The sequence below is a fragment of the Gymnogyps californianus genome, chromosome 1, assembly GCF_018139145.2.
Source record: "Gymnogyps californianus isolate 813 chromosome 1, ASM1813914v2, whole genome shotgun sequence".
In the NCBI taxonomy this organism is placed as follows: Eukaryota; Metazoa; Chordata; class Aves; order Accipitriformes; family Cathartidae; genus Gymnogyps; species Gymnogyps californianus.
Genome location: NC_059471.1, coordinates 206,299,294 through 206,321,432, shown reverse-complemented (window position 1 = coordinate 206,321,432; position 22,139 = coordinate 206,299,294). Strand labels below are relative to the sequence as shown.

General features: G+C 40.0%; 1 protein-coding gene across 2 annotated transcripts in view; it reads left to right on the top strand.

Annotated features, from left to right (window-relative positions):
- MAGI2 (membrane associated guanylate kinase, WW and PDZ domain containing 2) overlaps positions 1–22,139 on the top strand; it is a 775,461-nt gene that overhangs the window by 193,747 nt on the left and 559,575 nt on the right. The window lies entirely within an intron of this gene.

Below are 22,139 nucleotides of genomic sequence, written 5' to 3'. Positions count from 1 at the left end.
AAAATTCCTTATGACTAAAAGTAAAAGAAGTTGCTAATGGACATTGAATAGTGAACTATGCTATTGAATAAAGTAAGAAAAGAAGACGCAGCTGATTAGTCAGTGCACTGCTTGTAAATGTCAGAAGTCCTGCTGTCCCATGGCCACATCTTTGGATGGATGCTTCTTTTAATCCCAAGGTTCTGTGTTACTCATTGCACCTTTTTGCTGTCCTTCATGCGGTTTTGCGAAGGTTTTAAGCTTTTCAGAGCTGAGCCTTTTTCTGATGCAGGCATCCTACACCGCATAGCATAATGCTGTGCTCTCCTCACTTGCCACAATTGCTGGTACTGCAGTAGTAGAAAATAATAATGCAGGTTGCATCTGCCTATTCAGTGCATTTGGAACTTAATAGAAAAATCAAAATATTTTATTATTTGGAAATTGGAAAGACAATACTCTTTCTTAATTTTATCTGAATTAACAACAAAGCCTGAAATCACTGCTGATATTAGGAACTGTGTGGTATATGTTTGCTTGCATTTTGCCTCTCTGATTCCGTTGATAATTTCAGGCTGCTGAGCAATGTTTATTAAATTGTTCTTAATATTTCTGGGTGCCAACTTGTGTGTGCGTGATTAGAATAGCAATCCTTTTGCACATTTGTGGATATTTATATAATATAAAAGACTTCAAGGGAATAGATGTGGCCCTCAAACAGGAGCTGGTTTGTAAAATACGTCTCATTGTGCATCTCCTTGCTTTAACCTCGGGATGTGTTCTTCCTGCTGTCGCCAATGAATTTAGGGAGAGTTGGGGGTATCCTGAGAGAGGACTGATGATGTTAGCACTTATTTGACGTTTGTACTGGATGGAGAACGTTTTGGACTTCCTCATTTCAAAACCCAGAACTTGCTAACCCTCTCTGCCATCAATGTTTCTTGTTTATCAACGCACAAGGGCTGCAGATTGTGGGGTGTAACAATTTACAAGGTTATTGTTAGTTTGGATTTAATGTTTCTTTGATATTGAAGAGTAAAACAGCAAAGGAGATGGTCTCACTTCTGTTGACGCTTTGGTGGCAAAAGTGGTAGAATGATTTCCTTCCTACATCTGATATTTTGTGCAATTTCAATGGGAGGTTTGGGTCAGTGTTTCTTTCAGCAATTGTCATTCACGTAGTTACGAATTTTTATAAAACTGCCTGAGCGTCTCATAGGGATGGCAGAAGTGAATGTGCTCCTCACGTCTGTCCCTCCCAGGCTGTCCTGTCCAAGACTTGCTTTTAACATTGCAGTTTCTTTCACTGTGTAGGCAAACCTGCAAGGCCTCTAGATAAGAAATCTAGTATAAAAATATTGTAATAAACAAGCTAAAGAAAAGTTAAGCAGTTGGAGAAAACACAGCATTGAAATCAAAACTAGTTCTAGCAGAGGATCAGTGAAATTAAGGACTTGAGAAATTGGTGCATTATTTCCCCATTGAGCATGTGTAGAGTGCAGGTAAATAGTTACAAAGCAAAATGTTGCCATATTAACCTTTTCTCCCTATTTTTAATTCACACAATCTAAACACAGCCGCTGCACAGGAACACAGATAGTTCTGTAAGACAGTTATTCAGCTGGAATAAACATTAATCTTTAAATATAAGATTGTTCAGTTTGTATTCTGTTACGGATTATTTAGTGCTTTTCATGTGCTATACCTCAAAGTGTTTTACTAAGCAATGAACTATAGTAGAGATGTGCCATGAATGCAGAACTCACCAGAGCTACGGATACAAATGCATTAGAGTTATTTTTTGTGTCTGAATGCTGTCACTTGCACCTATAAAAATGATGGATAGGGATGAGTCCTGTGCAAAATAGATATTTACTTTTATGGACTAACCAGAAAATGTGAATCCAAGAGTAATATTTGCAAACAGGAAAGCTGTCTTTGAGATAAAGGCTTTTTTGCCACCCCGTGAAAACACAACAGAATATGTATGAAAAATGCAGGCAGGAAAAATATTAGTAAATATGAAGCAGTATTTTACTTTTTTTTTTCCTTTAATTTATTTTTTATTTCACCAGCCGCTAGAATTCCACAAAGTAACCAGACACCACATTTTCCCATGCATTGCAAAAGTGCACGGTAGGAGACAATTCTTCCCAGAAGACCTTGCAGTCTGGATAGATAAGACAGGAAAAGGTTGGTGGTGGCAACTAAAAGATGAAGATTGATGTTTGAAAGCAAATGAATTACAGTTGTATAACGAATTCATGCTTAACAGCTGCAGAACAATTCATGTATTTTTAGCCTGTTCAGTCATAAGGTTACATTAATTTGCTTCATCATCCTTCACTGGAAAGGCGGGAGAGTCCTTGCAACTGGTGATACTTCCTTGGCTGCTGTGAGGTGACTTTATTCACCACTGTGACTTGACCTTGTTCGATCATTTGGCTACGTCCTCAATCACATAGAGATTGGAGTAGTTTGCGCAGTCTTTGATATTTGAATCTTGATGTTTCTAGTCCCCTTTCCAGTATCTTAAACCCTCTTATCTTCCATGGAAGTCCCCTGTCTTTTACTGTATTTAATGAGGCTTATAAGAAGATAAAAAGTCAGGATGGAATTAAAAAAGATCAGAGAATATTACATCTACTGTGCTGGTTTTCAAAGGTGTTTGCTTTAAGTCTCATCCTTCTGTAGCACAACAGTGTAAAAGCAGCAGTCAATAACTCTGGGAATAAAAAAAGAAAGGTATCTTGAAAATGAAGGATTACAATACAGTGAGTATCTTCAGTCACTTGGTATAATGTTATAGCATTTCTTAATGGATCCCTTGGGCAAAGTGAGTGTCTTCACCACTTACTGCTCTTACTGGTTATCACAGAAAGGAAACGACCTGAAAATTGTTTCAAATAAGAGGAACAACATTACACTGAAGCAACTACAATAGCTTTTTTCTATCTCTTTCTGTTCTTCCTGTTACCTTTATTCAGATGAGTTAGGAGGGTCACCAAAATCAAGTTTTAATAATTTCCAGCACTAGTGGTTTTTTCTTATTCTAGGTGAGCAGAATACCCATTTTCCTCTGATGTATACAGTATTGTACAAAAAGCACAATCTGATAAATATAATAATTGGCCTGATATGATGTCAGCACCAGAAAAGCACAAGAACATTGCCTTTTGGAAGAGATGGATTATGGTCTAGGTAGCCCACTTCCTGAGTATCAGTTCTTCATGTCCTGCTACAGGTAACAGTCCAGTGCCTTATCCTTTGGACTGGAATGCTCTAAGTTATTTTTTTAAGACAGTTTTATTTTGTTTTGTCATATTTTTACATCTATGCAGAAAGGTTGTGGGGTACATATCCTTCAAGCATTGGGTAAAGTTTGAGTTTTCTGTGATTACTAGACTGTTATTCACAGTCTTTCTACCCATGACTCTTGAGTTTGACGCCTGATGTAAACAGACATTAAAACTTTTATTTCAATTATTTATAGTTATATCAATTGCCTCTATGCAAATGCACATAGTGTGGGGAATAAACAAGAGGAGTTAAGAGACGTGTGCACGCCTGCAGGGCTATGATCTTATTGGCATCACGGAGACGTGGTGGGATGGCTCCTGTGAGTGGAGTGTTGGAATGGATACAGGCTCTTTAGGAAGGACAGGCAGGGAAGATGAGGAGGGGGTGTCACCCTCTATATCAATGACCAGCTGGAGTGCATGGAGCTCTGCCTGGGGATGGATGAGGAGCTGACTGAGAGCCTATGAGTCAGGAGGGCAGGGACAGGTGACATTATAGTGGGGATCTGCTACAGGCCACTCGACCAGGAAGACCAAATGGATGAGGCCCTCTATACACAGATAGGAGTAGCCTCATGTTCACAAGCCCTGGTCCTCATGGGGCACTTCAACCATCCCAATATTGTTGGAGGGATAACACAGCAGAGCATAAGCAATCCCGGAGGTTCCTGGAATGCGTTGATGACAACTTCCTTCTCCAAATGATGGAGGAGCCAATGAGGAGAGGTGCTACGCTGGCCCTTGTTCTCACCGACAAGGAGGGGCTGGTGGGGAATGTGAAGCTCAAGGGCAGCCTTGGCTGCAGTGACCATGAAATGGTGGAGTTCAAGATCCTTAGGGCAGCGAGGAGGGTGCACAGCAAGCTCACTACTGTGGCCTTCAGGAGAGCAGACTTCGGCCTCTTCAGGGATCTGCTTGGTAGAGTACCATGGCATAGAGCTCTGGAGGGAGGAGGGGCCCAAGAAAGCTGGTTAATATTCAAGGATCACCTCCTCCAAACTCAGGAGCGATGCATTCCAACAAAGAGGAAGTCAGGCAAAAACGCCAGGAAGCCTGCGTGGATGAACAAGGAGCTCCTGGACAAAGTCAAACACAAAAAGGAAGCCCACAGAGGGTGTAAGCAAGGACAGATAGCCTGGGAGGAATACAGAGAAATTGTCTGAGCCGCCAGGGATCAGGTTAGGAAAGCCAAAGCCCTGATAGAATTAAATCTGGCCAGGGACATCAAGGGCAACAAGAAAAGCTTCTCTAGGTACGTCAGTGATAAAAGGAAGACTAGGGAAAATGTGGGCCCTCTCTGGAAGGAAAGGGAAGACCTGGTTACCTGAGATATGGAGAAGGCTGAGGTACTCAATGACTTTTTTGCCTCAGTCTTCACTGGCAAGTGCTCCAGCACACCACCCAAGTCACAGAGGGCAGAGGCAGGGACTGGGAAAATGAAGAACCACCCACTGTAGGAGAAGATCAGGTTCGAGACCATCTAAGGAACCTGAAGGTGCACAAGTCCATGGGACTTGATGAGATGCATCCACAGGTCCTGAGGGAACTGGAGGATGAAGTAGCTAAGCCACTATCCATCATATTTGAGAACTCGTGGCAGTCCGGGGAAGTTCCCACTGACTGGAAAAGGGGAAACATAACCCCCATTTTTAAAAAGGGAAAAAAGGAAGACCCGGGGAGCTACAGGCCAGTCAGTCTCACCTCTGTGCCCAGCAAGATCATGGAGCGGATCCTCCTGGAAACTATGCTAAGGCACATGGAAACTGAGGAGGTGATTGGTGACAGCCAACATGGCTTCACTAAGGGCAAATCATGCCTGACAAATTTGGTGGCCTTCTATGACGGGGTTACAGCATTGATGGATAAGGGAAGAGCAATGGATGTCATCTACCTGGACTTGCGCAAAGCATTTGACACTGTCCCGCATGACATCCTTGTCTCTAAATTGGAGAGACATGGGTTGGACGGATGGGCCACTCGGTGGATAAGGAATTGGCTGGATGGTCGCACTCAAAGGGTTGCGATCAACGGCTGAATGTCCGTGTGGAGACCAGCGACAAGCGGTGTTCCTCAGGGGTCAGTATTGGGACCAGCGCTGTTTAAGATCTTTGTCGGTGACACGGACAGTGGGATTGAGTGCACCCTCAGCAGGTTTGCCGACAACACCAAGCTGTGTGGTGGGGTCGACACGCTGGAGGGAAGGGATGCCATCGAGAGGGACCTTGACAGGCTTGAGAGGTGGGCCTGTGCAAACCTCATGAAGTTCAACAAGGCCAAGTGCAAGGTCCTGCACCTGGGTCGGGGCAATCCCAAGCACAAACACAGGCTGGGCGATGAGTGGATTGAGAGCAGCCCTGCGGAGGAGGACTTGGGGGTACTGGTGGATGAAAAGCTGGACATGAGCCAGCAATGTGTGCTCGCAGCCCAGAAAGCCAATCATCGTATCCTGGGCTGCATCAAAAGAAGCATGGCCAGCAGGTCGAGGGAGGTGATTCTCCCCCTCTACTCTGCTCTGGCGAGGGCCCACCTGGATGGAGTACTGTGTTCAGCTCTGGGGCCCCCAACTTAAGAAGGAGGACGTGGACCTGTTGGAGCGGGTCCAGAGGAGGGCTGGAGCATCTCTTCTATGAAGACAGGCTGAGAGAGTTGGGCTTGTTCAGCCTGGAGAAGAGAAGGCTCCGGGGAGACCTTACAGCAGCCTTCCAGTACCTAAAGGGGGCCTACAAGAAAGCCAGAGAGGGACTTTTTACAAGGGCATGTAATGATAGGACAAGGCTTAATGGCTTTAAACTGAAAGAGGGTAGACTTAGATTCGATGTAAGGAAGAAGTTCTTCACTGTGAGGGTGGTGAGGCACTGGCACAGGTTGCCCAGAGAGGCTGTGGATGCCCCCTCCCTGGAAGTGTTCAAGGCCAGGCTGGACGGGGCTTTGAGCAACCTGGTCTAGGGGAAGGTGTCCCTGCCCATGGTAGGGGGGTTGGAACTACATGATCTTTAAGGTCCCTTCCAACCCAAACCATTCTATGATTCTATGTTTCTATGAATTAATCTTTTTATTATAAGTAATGGATAATCTAGTTAGGTGTGCTCTGAAACTTTGGAGTAAATGCTCCAAGCAGATCAAACAGACCAGACCCATTTCTTTCAAAATCTTTCCTGTGTTATTCTCTGCCACCAAGGGAGGTCAGTTCCAATGCCCTACATAATCTTCATGGAAAGTCGTTAAAAACAAACACAGTTTTCTCTGTGGTTATGTTCTTTTTGCTGTGTGGGCTTAATAGTCTCTCTGTTCTTTGTTATGAATTGGTTGGTTCTTGCTACAAGCACAACAGTACATTATTATTTTAAAATAAAATCAGTAACCTGTTAACATGAGGTCTTGGTTCAATGTAACAGGACTATTTTTTGTACTAGAAGATTGACTATGGTTAAAATAACAAGATCTGTGTTCTGCCCCTCACTATCTAACAGCTTCCTCACTGCCCCCAAGCAAGTCACTTAAAGTTTAACTTTCTTCTCTGAGAATTGTGGATAATAATGAATACTTCAGTATCTCACAGGGTGCTGGAAAACAAAACTTCTGCTGGATAATCCACAAAGAGAAGGTAGTATGGCAAAGGAAAGATACATTATTAGTCATATTTCAAAAGAAAATGCTATTAAAAATAGCATTAAAATCATATGTGTTTCAGGGAAATGCATCTTCTGAGTAACTAATAACGAACAACATCTATTATATGCTGTCGGGAGGGGAGAAGAAAAATGCCAAATGTGCCGTGCTTTGTCACAGTTCTCGATGCACCTGTCGTGCTCTCCAGCTCTCAGATTCCCTTGGTGTCCCTCACTGGACTTGCTCCAGTATGCGGATGTCTGTCTCATGCTGGGGAGCCCAAGCCAGGACGTACTCCAGGGCTCCAGCTGTAGCCTCGCCAGTGCCAAAGTGGGGTGGGAATCACTTCCCATGGGAAAGTCACATGTAGTGCAGAAATAGCTACTCCCTCCCCCATTTAAGCTCTTCCAGAGCTTTGCACATGATTTCTCTCTTTCAAACCACTGAAGAGGTCTCAAACACTTTAGGATTGGAGCCATATTAATTTAACAGTCTTTTGCCCTAAGGATCCTGCAGTGTGGGGAGGAATCCTTAGTATTTTCTGTGTAGAAAACCTAGGATAGGATTCTTTGCTGTTAACTGCTATGGGCCAGTCTCTCTGTGGAGCGATTTTATTCATGTTCTCGCAGTTGGTGTTCAGCGCCATCTGATATATTGCCAAAGAAATAAAAATGTCTGACTCTTCTCTTGCATAACTTTTATTATTGTCAAGATTAAAAGCTTACTAGCAGAGACAAGACCGCTGTTTGGCATGGCAGGAGGGACAGTGCTATCCAGTTCCACCTAGCACTTTTATAGGAAAAACACTTTGAGAGAAGTCACCTATAAAATAAATGAAATTGCTTGGCACTTGATAAATACCATGGCAATTATGTAGAACATAGAAGTGATAATAAATGGGAAAATGTGAAAGTTCATTTACTGAAACGCTTAAGTATTCTAACCAAAGAAGTGATTAAGACCCTGTTTGTCATTACTGTAACACATCTCAGTTCGTGGTACAAAACAGCAGGGCAATATTCCAGTATTTGATGTGCTGAGTACAGCATCATGAAATAAAGTCTATTACTTAGCAGCTTGTCAAACAGCTGTGTAAAATGTGAAACTAATCTAACAGGTTATGTTTTCTTTCTGATTATCCAGCACAACTGATTTCAAAACCTGCACATTTATATAAATAAGGATTTAGTCACCTTAGAAGAATATCTATACACCTAAAATTCTTATTTCTCTGGTTATGCTGTGGTTTAGTGAAAGACTTTTCATGGAAGGGGCAGCAATCAGTTCTTAAAGTACATAAGCAATCTCTTATACTTGACTAACATTTAAAGCTGTCTTATGGAATCTGTTTCTTGCCTGGCTCTTAGCCATTTGAACTTTCCTGTTGTCAGTAAAAGCTATAAAAAATGACAAGAGGATTCTGGTTTATACACAAGTGAACTTTGAGCTCTTCTAAGACAGTGGTCACAAGCAAAACCTGAACATCTCTGAATTATTACTATTATTTCAGAAAACAGCAATGTCTGACTGTTAAGTGCACTTGATGTTCAGCTCATCCAGCAAGATTCCAAAAGTGAATAAGCATTCCTGCAGTACTGCAAAAATTACCCTCAAGTAACTGCTATCTAGTATGGGAGATAGAGTGTTTCTTAAGTTTCATACTTATTTACCCATCAGTATATCTTGGACAGCAAACTGTTTGAATAGATCAGTTGTAGCTGCTGTTTGGCAGTGCCCTATATGCAAAAATGTTCAATGCTTCTGTGGTCTTCAGCTATAGAGACTGCTAAAATATTCCAGTAGGAAAAAACTTGATCAGCGAGTCATGGCTTCACCTTTGAACCACAGCAGGATGTTTTTCTTTAGTCAATAGAATACTGAAGTCTGAATAAAATATTGCTTGGTTTGTGTTTATCTGCATTCATTTATAATGCATTAGCTGTATTTCTATATAATTTAAATTTTATGCATTTTTTGGAGATGAATTAGAATGCTTTTTTTTATATTTTCATTGCATTTATTTCCTTAGGTAAGTATCAGCCAAGGTATCGGTCCAGAAAACAGGTATTCTGTGAATGCCTAAATGAGCATTGCATTGAGGTTTTAGGTCAAATTCTAGACTTTATTATATATTTGTAAGAAATTACTTTCAAATTGCATATGACATATCCTTCAGTTCTCAATAGTTTAGGAGGTGACATCCAGTAAGAAATATATTCAGAGACCTCAGGTACTACATTTATAATAAAATTACTTTCCTGATTCCATAGCGTGCATTATAGAAGCTTTATGAATAAAGCAGATGTCAGGTTTCCTATTCTTTGAGGACTGTCTTTTGGTATTTGGAATTTCTTTTATCTAAATGATCATCTGTAGCGGTATTGCAACAATTAGTAGATGGCTTCCTGTTTAGAAACTATATTCCAGTTTTACAAATGTGGAAATAATTTTGATTAGGTAGGCTGTAGCTTTCGCTGTAGATGACTGAAGGTACTGTTTAAATGGATAAAAATAAAAGCAGTTTCTTAGGCATACTGTGTTCTACTTATAGTTTTTCAATATGTATAATACCACACTACTATGTTTAAGCCAAAATTTAATTTAAGACTAAATCATATATTCACATATATTCATCATATATTATATCATAAATAATATTTTTCTTTAAATATAAATAAGAATAACCAAAAACTGTAAGTTAAAATCTCAGATCCATTCAGCTGGTGTTAAAATCCTTGTTGAGTTTGGCATGCCAGGATTTCACAATCAGCCTCACTGAGCCTCAGAAATATGTTCCTTTCTGGCAATGTCATCTGAGGATGCAGTTAGCCCGGTGTCACTTCGAGTGCTCCCTGAATGCCGCTAACAGGCCCTGGCAGCGTACTTGCAGGATGTGGTGCCTTCTGCCTTCACACCTAGACAAGTACTGCCAGTGTTTTGTGTAATATGCTGAACATATACTATGAAAAAAACCCTTCAAATAATAGATCTTTCAAAATCTTTCCCCTGTGTAATATTGTTTGTCCTTCAAAACATATCTGCTACATGTTGTTGGCGCTTCTTGGAGTCTAACCTTACTCTTCTGTGCAAAGGGCTCCGAAGGTGTAAAAACTGATGGATGTTTTACAAGCAGGTTGATATCTTTAATATAGCAGATATGCTAGCAGCAGGAAGGATGTAAGAATGCCTTAAGGAAATTTGGAAAATCCAACTATATTTTACTGGAGGGAAAAATAGCAAAGATTTTGCTATATTATAACTTGGTTGTAAGTCACCAGTCATCAAAAGGGCAACCAGAACAAAACCAAGAAACTCCCCTTCAAACAGATAAAGGAATTTCTCTTTTAATTTCTTTTGTATTAGTAAATATACTTTTAAGATTTTGTGTTCATGCTGAAGAAATAAAAATCCATGAGCAGAAAATTGCCACTTACAGCTCCTTTTTTTCAAAATCACATTTAATTTTCTTGGTCATGTTATTCACTATGATACTTGCAGTCCTTACAAATGTTATGCATCTTTTTTCATTTTCTGTCTAAAAGAGAGTTTGTTTCTTGTTCCACAGCAAAATTAGGCAGTCACTTCTGAAAAACATGAACAATGCAATCAAACAGAAAAAACTTTAGCTCTTTCAAACACCTGTGTTGGTGCCCAGGGAAAGTTGTGCAGCACAGACGCTTGTGAAATAGAAAGTCTGGGAGAGAGGTAATACAAAAAGAAAAAAAATGTTAAACTAGAGGTGCTACAGGATAATGAAAAAGAAAGATTTAAGACTATTTTGAGAGAAAAATCATTTAAATCTTAATCCCGGTGTAGAGATGTAAATAGGAAGGCAAACTGCTGAAGTACTGCTCTACCTCATTAATTATATATATAAAATCTTAAAAGACTTGATATTCTTGCTGTTGCAAGGCAATGTATCTAATTTAAAATATGGTACTTTATCAGGACTGCCTCCCACCCAGAGTAGGTAGGTCAGGGCGTGCAATCTCTTGTTCACGTGTGGATACGCTGTGGTATATGGGAAATTGTCGAGTCTGAACAATAAACTCAACAGTTTTGCTGTTTGAATCTTGACCTCTTTGAATTTGAAAACAGATGTATAATTCTGCTGCTCTTCATTGTAATGCTGCTTGGACAGTGCAGCAAGAGCCTTTGGACAAAAGCAGCAAGGGCTGGTTACACTGCTACACAACTGGAAAGCTTTTCAGCTTGAATAGGTAGCAGGCTTTAACAAAGGTCAGCAAGGATATCCGCGGGTTTATGGATCCCCTTTGATTACAGATGTTACATGATAACCCTTGTTATCAGCACCAGTTCAAGAGGATGTGCAGGTTGTTACTGACCAAATTGCCAAAACACTGAGAAAGGGCAAAATACACTTAAAATTATCCTCACAAAGCAGATCCAGTCCAGCAAGCCTCAGGCTAAAGCCAGTTACTCTTATGGATGAAAATTTCATCATATGGTATATGGTATCCAGGTAGTTTGTTGTACAGTGACTTCTTTATAGATTTTGCAACATTCTTTAATATCAGATCTGTCAGCTTTGCTTTTTCACAGCTGTGTTTCTGAGTACATACATAAACTCCAGTTTAAACATATGCGGACAATATAAAATATCAAAATAATGGAGCTGAACGGAGCTACAGGAAGAGCCGAAGTCCTCTGTTAAACAGCCATACTGTGAATTTGTCTTTATTTCTGTGGTCACAGCAGTTTGAACAATAAAGCAGTTTACATCCTCCAAACTGTATTATTAAAAGTTTTTATGGCCGTGCTCAGACAATTTATACTGAATATGACTGATGAAAAAATTTATTGAGCAAGACAGAACACTGTAACTATGATAAGCAATATCTCATGTCCTTGCTAATTAAGAAATGCAGCAAGAAAATATTTCACTTATTTTTCTGTAGTAATAAGGATAATTAATTTTTTTAATAGAAAAAATACGTAAGTAAATGACAGCAAAACAATCCACTTTCTTTACCCCTCAGAAATACTGTATTATAAAAAAATTAACTGTGTCTTTAAAAGTAAAACAAATTGTTAAACAAATTGATAGTTACGTTGCCACAATCACAGTGTCAGAAATATGTTTGGAATATGTAATTTGATAATAAAACAATTATCGTGCCTCTTTGCAAAGGCAAAAAGAGTTGGTAATAATAAATATATAGAAAAGATATACTTAGAAAAGCAACAGAAAAATACAAAATAAAAATAATACCATTTTCTTGTTTTCTTCCTTATTTTTTAAGCAAAGAATGAGTTACAGTATCTTTTACTAGATCCACTTTTGAAATACTTTTGCACTTAATACACTTTACACAGTTTTAACTCAGCTACCCCAAATCCACCCCAAAATGGCATTTTTCATATGCAAGTGAAGACCTTTGCATCACCTGCAACTGATAGCAAACCAAAAAAATTAGAACAAATAAGGAAGAGAATGGTTAACACTCTGAAGAAAACTGACTCAGTACTGATCACTTCCTCTCAAAAAGAGTGTAACTAAACGAGCAGTTTCACAGAAAAGCAATGTAAATGATAAGGGACTTTCAGGAAGTAATTCTCACATAAAAGAAGCATGAAAATGGCTGAGATGATTGAATTTTTTTAGAAGGAGAATTAATAATAAATATATGTTGGAATTGAAGACCTAATAATGTGAAAAAATATGTATTGATCTTCAGAATGTTTAATCATAATTAATTCAAACATTTTTAAAAGGCTGTGAAGATGTACACCTCAAGGCTTATACTAATCTCTACTGTTAAAATAGATATTGATCAAATGTAGAGAGTAGATTCATAGAATCATAGAAAGGTTTGGGTTGGAAGGGACCTTAAAGATCATGTAGTTCCAACTCCCCTGCCATGGGCAGGGACACCTTCCCCTAGACCAGGTTGCTCAAAGCCCCGTCCAGCCTGGCCTTGAACACTTCCAGGGAGGGGGCATCCACAGCCTCTCTGGGCAACCTGTGCCAGTGCCTCACCACCCTCACAGTGAAGAACTTCTTCCTTACATCGAATCTAAGTCTACCCTCTTTCAGTTTAAAGCCATTAAGCCTTGTCCTATCATTACATGCCCTTGTAAAAAGTCCCTCTCTGGCTTTCTTGTAGGCCCCCTTTAGGTACTGGAAGGCTGCTATAAGGTCTCCCCGGAGCCTTCTCTTCTCCAGGCTGAACAAGCCCAACTCTCTCAGCCTGTCTTCATAGAAGAGATGCTCCAGCCCTCCTCTGGACCCGCTCCAACAGGTCCACATCCTCCTTCTTAAGTTGGGGGCCCCAGAGCTGAACACAGTACTCCATCCAGGTGGGCCCTCGCCAGAGCAGAGTAGAGGGGGAGAATCACCTCCCTCGACCTGCTGGCCATGCTTCTTTTGATGCAGCCCAGGATACGATGATTGGCTTTCTGGGCTGCGAGCACACATTGCTGGCTCATGTCCAGCTTTTCATCCACCAGTACCCCCAAGTCCTCCTCCGCAGGGCTGCTCTCAATCCACTCATCGCCCAGCCTGTGTTTGTGCTTGGGATTGCCCCGACCCAGGTGCAGGACCTTGCACTTGGCCTTGTTGAACTTCATGAGGTTTGCACAGGCCCACCTCTCAAGCCTGTCAAGGTCCCTCTCGATGGCATCCCTTCCCTCCAGCGTGTCGACCCCACCACACAGCTTGGTGTTGTCGGCAAACCTGCTGAGGGTGCACTCAATCCCACTGTCCATGTCACCGACAAAGATCTTAAACAGCGCTGGTCCCAATACTGACCCCTGAGGAACACCGCTTGTCGCTGGTCTCCACACGGACATTCAGCCGTTGATCGCAACCCTTTGAGTGCGACCATCCAGCCAATTCCTTATCCACCGAGTGGTCCATCCATCCAACCCATGTCTCTCCAATTTAGAGACAAGGATGTCATGCAGGACAGTGTCAAATGCTTTGCACAAGTCCAGGTAGATGACATCCATTGCTCTTCCCTTATCCACCAACGCTGTAACCCCAACGTAGAAGGCCACCAAATTTGTCAGGCATGATTTGCCCTTAGTGAAGCCATGTTGGCTGTCACCAATCACCTCCTCAGTTTCCATGTGCCTTAGCATAGTTTCCAGGAGGATCCGCTCCATGATCTTGCTGGGCACAGAGGTGAGACTGACTGGCCTGTAGCTCCCCGGGTCTTCCTTTTTTCCCTTGTTAAAAATGAGGGTTATGTTTCCGCACATATGTATGATACATGATTCTTGTACCTTTTTCTGAAGCATCTGTTACTGCTAGGAACGAGATACAGAGCCAACTAGAAATTTGTGTAGAAACAGCCTTGAATTTCCTTCTCGTTTTGATAAGCTCAGATCAATCAGTGGCTCACTGCTGTGTCCAAACCAAAACTATCAATCTGTGAGCAGTTTTCAGTATCTAAAGTTTTGCATCCCCTGTTCATAAAAATAAATCTGTTCAGTTGGATAATTTTAGTTTCAGTCTTCCTGATTCATCTCCAAGGAATTCATCTTGCTGTCTTGGAGCCTTACAATTCCAATGAGCTGAATTTTTTTGTTCAGTAGCTCAATACGATGCGCTTGAAACGTAGCAACAGCCATGAGTATTTTGAAGACTTTATTACTCTTGATGTTAAGTTCCTCAGCAGTGGCATCAGTGGGTATTCTGTTTTTAACTTGCATTGTAAAATGCCTCAAGTGCTTAGTATTATATTAGGAAATAATATTAGTGTATTGTTCTCTAGAAAAGAAAAAAAGAAAAATGAAACTCTCAACTCTTTGCATTTCAGAGTTGACATTTTTGCCCTTGCTCGCATGCTGGGGACTACGTTGGTGAAGGAGGTAAAGAGTTAAAGTCCATCTATCATCTACTTGACAGGTCTGGACAGAAAACTGACTTTTGAGGCTTCTTACCCTTGGAGGCTTATAGCTGGTTTAATTGCACCTACTGACAGTTGTTTCTGAAGTGCATTAGCTCCCCACTGTGTCAGTGGAAACAGAGGGGGGCAATTCCAGATGGAAATTCAGGTCTTATCGATTTGCCTGATGAAGTTGCCTATTTATTTTGTTGACTGTAGAGGCCGTTTACGGTAATTATGGTGTGATTAGGTTCACTTAATTTTAGATATCTGCAGGCATTTCTAGAGTGTGGTTTGCGTGGCATATACTAATCAGCTGCTTTAGGATGAGATGAATCATGTCTAAAAATGCTCATTTCTCCCCATTTACTGTAAGGGAAGTCTGTATAACTACCTAATAAGTAAATGTCTCCATTTTCTATGTAGGAGAATAATTAGGCCATCAGCAATTCTGTGATGAGGGATTTATCCTAAATTCCTTTAGTAAGAGCTGCTCCACTTGGCCTAAACAATTAAGATCCACTAGCTAAAAAGAAAGAACATTAATGAATGTTAACACAAAAAAGAAGAAGAATGTGGTTGTCATAGTTAATTAGCCGTACGACTGAGGAACACATGAGTTCTGGTTTCAGGAAGTGCTGAATGAAAAGGTACAACAAGGACTGGAAGCCAGAACTACCATCACAGATAAATGCCCTAAAACTAAGCCTTGTGCTGAATCTGTGTTTTACCCAGCAAATATTTCTGCAAAGTGGAAAGCAGGAACGATTTAAAGTTGCCTGCAGCCCCCCCTGGAATACCCTATGGGCTTGGGCTTGGCATGTCATGTTAGCTGGGCTGAACCTGGATGTTTTTGAATCACCTTCTGCAGAAGAGGGATTTGAATGCAGGTCTCCTAACACATTTCTGAGCACATTTCTTAAAAGCTGAAAGGCAGAGAAGTACCACTGGAACAGCAATCAATTTCCTTCAGCCATGTTTTGAAGGAGAGTATTCATTTCTGCATGGCTTCTGAAAGACAGGGCTCATGCACATAACTGCAAAGGTTGAATCAGGTGCCTCCGTGCCCGGACAAGGTTCCTGTACGTTGCAGAGTACTGGTTGGAGTTTGAGGTTGGGGTTTCCTATTCCTTACCTTGTGTAATTTCACATGCAGCATATCTGTTGCAAATCTTTTTTTTTTTGTGGCATCCAACTCTTCTCAGCATTGTCCATACCATCAGCCTCACTCGGTACTGTGGATTCTAAGTGGGAAAAGGGAAAAATCTGTGTGTCCCTTCATTCCTTTAGTGCTGAACATTTCCAGCCCTGTTCCTATATGACCACACCTCTGGAACCACAGAGGATGTACCTTCTGTCAGCTCAGGGAAGCATTTCGATCTCAGCTGAAAGTCTGAAGGTTATTAACATAAGTAGAAATAGAATATACATATGTGCAAATTACTTTTTCAAGGAGCAAAAGACAGCTCAGCATCTGCTCCTTCCTTATATTCTTTTCATTACTTAGTATGCTACCTGTGTGAGATCTGGTTCATCTCTCAGGGACATAGTCTACCCTCAAAGTAAATGAAAGAGGACACTATATTCTCTAGAATAGTGCTGATGCTATATCAAAAAAAAACCCCAATAAAACCAAACCCAGGCAATTCCAAGGCACCTTGACCAAACAATAGCATAATTTCACTGGGTTCAGTCTAGAATATGCTTGATAGTAAGACCTTAAAATTGCATAGAACTTTTCATTTTGAACAATCCATATATGCTCTGTAAAGAAACGATGAGTTCACGTGCCACCTGAGAACAAGCAGCTGATAAGCAGTGATTGACGCTACATAGGAGAACAGGGAGAGAGTAGGAATCACCTGACCAAAACCAGAATTTTGCAGACACTGGAAATAATTCCTTACTTACTACTTCTTGCTGATTTTTGACCTTTACTTAATCTGAATGAATGGACTAATGAAGTAGCACATCACTTTTAAATGCTGTCACTGTTCTGTTTTTATTAGCCAGTTTGCCAAGTGAGTGTAGTTTCATAAGCGGACATTACCATTGAATTTTTTAATGCTAATATTCATCATCATAAAAATGTGCATGCTATTGTCACACAAGTGTTAAATTAGATACTTTCATTTATGGGTGGAATGAACCAAACAACAGTAAGGGAAACCAGGTAGGATCAAGGGTAACATTGAAGATGGAGCTAGAACTTTCAGATTCATCGGTAACTGAATAATGTAAATTTTAAGCTACATTTTTTTAAATTAACAAGCTTCTTTTTCGTTAAAAATGCGGAATTATCCTACTAATTTTTTCGTGTATTTTCAAAAGGAATTGCAACCTATCATACTTCAGTGTGTGAAGTATGCAATTACCAATTAGTATGCAACTATGCAATTTAGGCAGACATAAAGTCAGGTAATCTCGTAATATCTATGCTGTCTTTATTGTACTTTTCTTTGAAGCATCTAGATTAGCTACAGCCAGGAGTTCATTGGAGTAACTGGACCCCAAAAGCAACCCCATTTTTTGATTTCTGAAAGGAATTCTTCTTTATTTTTTTTATTTTTGTTAAATATGAGCTACAATAATATAAACACCGTAAGGAAAAAAAAAATCATTCTTAAGAGTGCCTTGGTGGATCTTCTATGTAGCTTCTATATAGCCTCCATACAAAAAATAAAAAAAAGAAAAGAAATGGATTGTCTAGAAGCATTTGTAATTTGTGATAATTTTCTGTTTTTCTCAGAAATCGTTGTAATTATGTAATCGTTTGTAACATCTGAATGTACAAACTTCTTTAATTCTTGTTAAATTGGTCGTAAGATGTGCTTCGTCCGAAGACAGCATCTTTGCCGGTGTCCTGTTAAATGGCCAAGGGCGAAGGCAGACCCATAGGTAGCTCTCAGCAGACGAGCTGAATGGTGTGTCTCAACACTTCAAGCTGCTCATGTGGGAAAGCCGCATGCCCGCCACTCTCTGCACTGGTGGGTCTGCAAGGGCTTTGCTGCCCTCAGCATGAGGCTTCCTGACCTTGACACACAACCTCAGCACACAGCACATGCAGGGCTTTATCCTCCTGAAGTTCAAGCATCTCACTTTGCATGATACAGCACGGAAAAACAGGTCTTCATTAGTTGGCACTAATTTCAGTCTGCACAGATCCTTGTAACCGTAGTTTACAACAAACCATCACTGAACCATCGTATTTTGCTAGCGAGTGTTATGAAGCTGTACAGAAAAAAGGCAATTTTTCTCACTGCTTTGGGACCTATTAGGGCAAACATTTTAGTATTCATAACACAGTCCATATAACTTACTGAGCCATACTGAAAGACACCATTGGCTGTCCAGTGGGTTTGAACTATGTTAAGCTTTACTGCCTTCTGGAAAAGTACTTTGTAAGACTCCCTCTTCTGCACTGAAGAAAAATGACTCTTTTTCACACTAAACATTTTATTCCAGTGGAAATGTAGAAAATATGAAGCTGATTAAACTTAACTCTAAATAACGTATGTATAGTTAAGACCTGAACATTTGCTGTGTGCAACTATCTGTCTGAGGAACAATGACAAAATGTTGGCCTGTGACCCAGATTAGAGGACACGAGTCAACAACATGCCACGAGAATATCCTGTTGTCATATCAAATTTATCATTTGTGTTAGCAGGCTTGTTAAAGTAGAAATAATTATTTCACATTGGACTTTAGAGAATTAGATCAAAACTTTATTTACAAAACAGAGAAAAAAATAAGCTGCCATTCTATTTTATTATAACATTAGTTCCCGCAGTAGTGTTTTGGTCTTACCTGAACTTCTGTCCTGGTGAGAGATACCGCTGTTTTCTAAATGAATCTGTGAGTAAAGAAGAAATTACCAGATTCTTAGGCAAGCAAGTAGCTTAAGAATATGTATCATGTGGAAAGTATAAATATTCTTATCGGGAATCATGAGACTTTATTCATGTACATAAATACACAAACATCTCAGTTTGGGTGGACCTATTGTTAGCAGAAATATATCTGTACTGGTGTTCAAACATTTCAAAGTGAGTATATTCTTTTTCCAGGGGAAGTAAGCCTCTCTAAAGTGTCTCTTGGAACTTCAGAATAGCTCAAATATGTTCATTCAAGATTTTGCAGTTGTTATGGTTCCTGAAACCAAGCCAATAAATTAAAAACAAAACAAAACCAAAACCCAACAACAAACAGATAGAGAATTATTATTAAAATAGACTGAACGCACCGTTTTGCACTGGAACAACTGCAGTTGGTGGCATGTGGAATAACCATTACTTCGCCATTTAAATGTAGTTGTTCCCAGTATAGATCCAGATGCAAATCCAGTTTGTTTCTAGGAAGACAGCAAAGAGCTGTTCCTGTGGGTCAAACCTCTTCTTGCACAAATTGTCCTTTTCTGTCGTAGACTTTGTGCCCACGCAGGGCGCACGGGGCAGCCAGTGCCCTACAGTGAGAGGCGTGGGCCTTGGTGGTGGCTGGTGAAGAAGGGGGAAATGAGTTGGTCTTTGCAACATCCAAACTGATTGCAGTTTATTAGCTCTAATAAACAGTCTTTAGAATTGGCTTTTATACCCACCTCAGAAGTCTTTTGACTCAGATATACAGATAAAACTGAAACCATCTCTTGAGAAAAGCTAAAGGACTGCTATCCAGAACTGTGAATAAACTGCTTAGCCAATACCAGCTTTTTAGCTTCTCTGAGCAGCTGCTTAGATCTTCAGTAATTACATACTTCTACAAAAGACTGCGGCTTCAATGTGTTGTAAGGGGGAGTCTAAATTCAGTTCATTTACCCTCAATGGCTATTCCACAGCTGAGATGCTAAGCTATCCCTTGTCTTTGTGTCTCTGTTTAATGAGTAATTATGGTTTCTTAATTGCATTTTAATACCACCTGTTTTTTAATTCTACGTGCTCCCTCTAGGTACGCTTCTATTCATGCACAAGAAGAATGAATATTTTAATTCTAACGTTTTTGCAAATAGGTCATTTTGTTTGCTTTTTAGTTACAAAAGTTATTTTAAATGATAAAAAATGCCTAGATCAGTCCTTCATGCATGTTTCAGCATTGTTGTTAAAAATATCTGATTCAGAAGAAAAAAATGACAAATTCCTACTTTTAGATGGCAGCTCATCTAGTGATTAAAAATCATAATTAAAAACCTCAGCTTGAAAGTTATCTGCACAACTTACTGCTACCAAGAAAATTCACAGAAAGTTTCTTAAACCTTAAAAAATTGCTAGAGTTAATCCTGACTTGATTTTTTGTGAAAATATCTGGGAAAAAGTTCTCCTCTTGAGGGCTTCATGCTGTATTGCCCAGTTATGTTACCAATTTGGGAGTAGCACACAGTACCTATCCAAGTTTTTCTTTTTAAAAGGTACAGACCCTTAGGCATTTCCCATATTTGCCAATTCTTATTACCTATGTATGCAGCATCTGAGCAGTTCAGTTGACTTCAGTGGAATTATTTTTGATAAAGAGTGGATAAAGTGGCTGTCCTGGATGCAAACAGCCCCTTGTGTGAGTGCATGGCTCTTTGTGCTAGAATTCAAATAAGACCTTTCCAGCTCTGCACAAACTTTTGAAAATAAAACATTGTCAGCAGAGTATCTTCTGAGAGGATTGAAGAATCCTATCAATTGGACCTTGCTTCCAGGAAAAATGATTGGTAGAAATTTGAGCAAGCAACAGAACTAGAAACCTTGCTGCTGCTTCTTAATGATAGGATGATGGTGAGGAATGTCTGTTGCTTTGTGTTGGGAGGCAATTAGTTGTAGAAATTGAACATCAGAATAAAATCAGCTTGTTGGTAATGTGTTGGGAACAGAGAGAGGAAGGGAAGTCATTCATAAACAGGTGGTTGAAGTAGAAGGACTTACAGATGCAACATGAGAAGTTACTGAAAAATCTCAGTAGGTCTGCCTTTTATGAGAGCAAGCTTGATTAGACTTTAGAATCAGATTCGTTAAAGTATTTAAGTACTTGCAGGTTAAGAACAGCAGTCTTCACATTTTAGGCCCCTAATCCCAAGAGGGGAATCTGAAGACAGAGTTGAGAAACCAAATTGTCTCCGTGAAGTATAAGGAGGGAGAACTACTTGAACCAGTCATTATTTTAATCTCTAAAATGTGAAAGATGGAGTGCATTAGGTACACCTGAGCAAGGGATTTTTATTCTCATCTAATTTCTAGATCAAGATGTAGTTTGTTTAGGATCTCAGGCTCCTTCTGCTCAGCCATAGCCGCACTGGTCGTGAACCAAATGTTTGTGCCTGAGAAATTTTCAAACCGTGAAGCAAATGCTTCCTGGCTGAGGGTGCTGCTATGCTTTGGGAATCTCAGTTGGGGTTTTTTTGTACCTGAAGTACAGCACACTGAAGTATGTTAAATCTTTTCTTCGAATTGGGCTCAAAGCACATAATATGCAGTTACAAAGCAAATAAGGATCTGTACATGGTTTACTGTAGTTCTTCAATAGCATGAGATATAGTGTGAGATATATATGTTCTACTTCTGGTAGCACCAATTAGAAAAAGGGACACCAGGAGAAAGGTCAAGTGATGTTAGCATGAATCAGTCAGATGTGGAATTGATGTATTTTGGCTTCATTCACAGGAGCCTGCGTTTTATGCTTTAATGCATGGTCTCACATATTTCTGTCTGACTTGGAAATTCTTTGCCAGTGGTCACTCCTTCTTTGGCAACTTAAGGAAGGTCTTCCATTTATCAGTGTTTTGTGCTTGTGCTTTAGAAATTAAGATTTTTTTATAAGGCATTCAGTTTAAGGTGTTTCACGTGGCAAGTACTTGCTGAAAGAAAGGATTATAATGTAGTTAAATCACTGGACAGGTCATGCTATGTGGCCATAAATGGTTCAAATCCAAGGATATGGCTGTTGTGAGTGTTTGACTATTCAGAAAGTAGAAAGCAACAAATCAGCCAAGGATTTTAGTAAACCTTCAACAAGTTATTTTCTCTGTGCTGATATGTACAGTAGTTTTAATAGGTCTTCCTGGTGCAACAGACCATGAACTGAAGTTTATAATATTAACTTGTACTGTGTCATCTAAATCACCATACTCCTGCCAGAAGCACACTGCAAAAATAGTTTTGCAGTAAAAGACAAAGAACAATGATTGAGTCATACATGGGTCACTACAGAAACATTTTTAAAAAATGTTACTAGCTAATGGTTGCAGTGCAGAATACCTCGATTTGAAAGTCATTCTTTCTGCCAGAAACTTCTGCAGAAAAATAACAGGGTTTAAGGTTTGCAGAAGAGGTTAGAAGTTAAGTAACTGGAAAGATGACTTACTAGAACTCATACATATTTTATTTCTTTTAATACCTCACTTTCCACCCCTCCAAAACAGCTT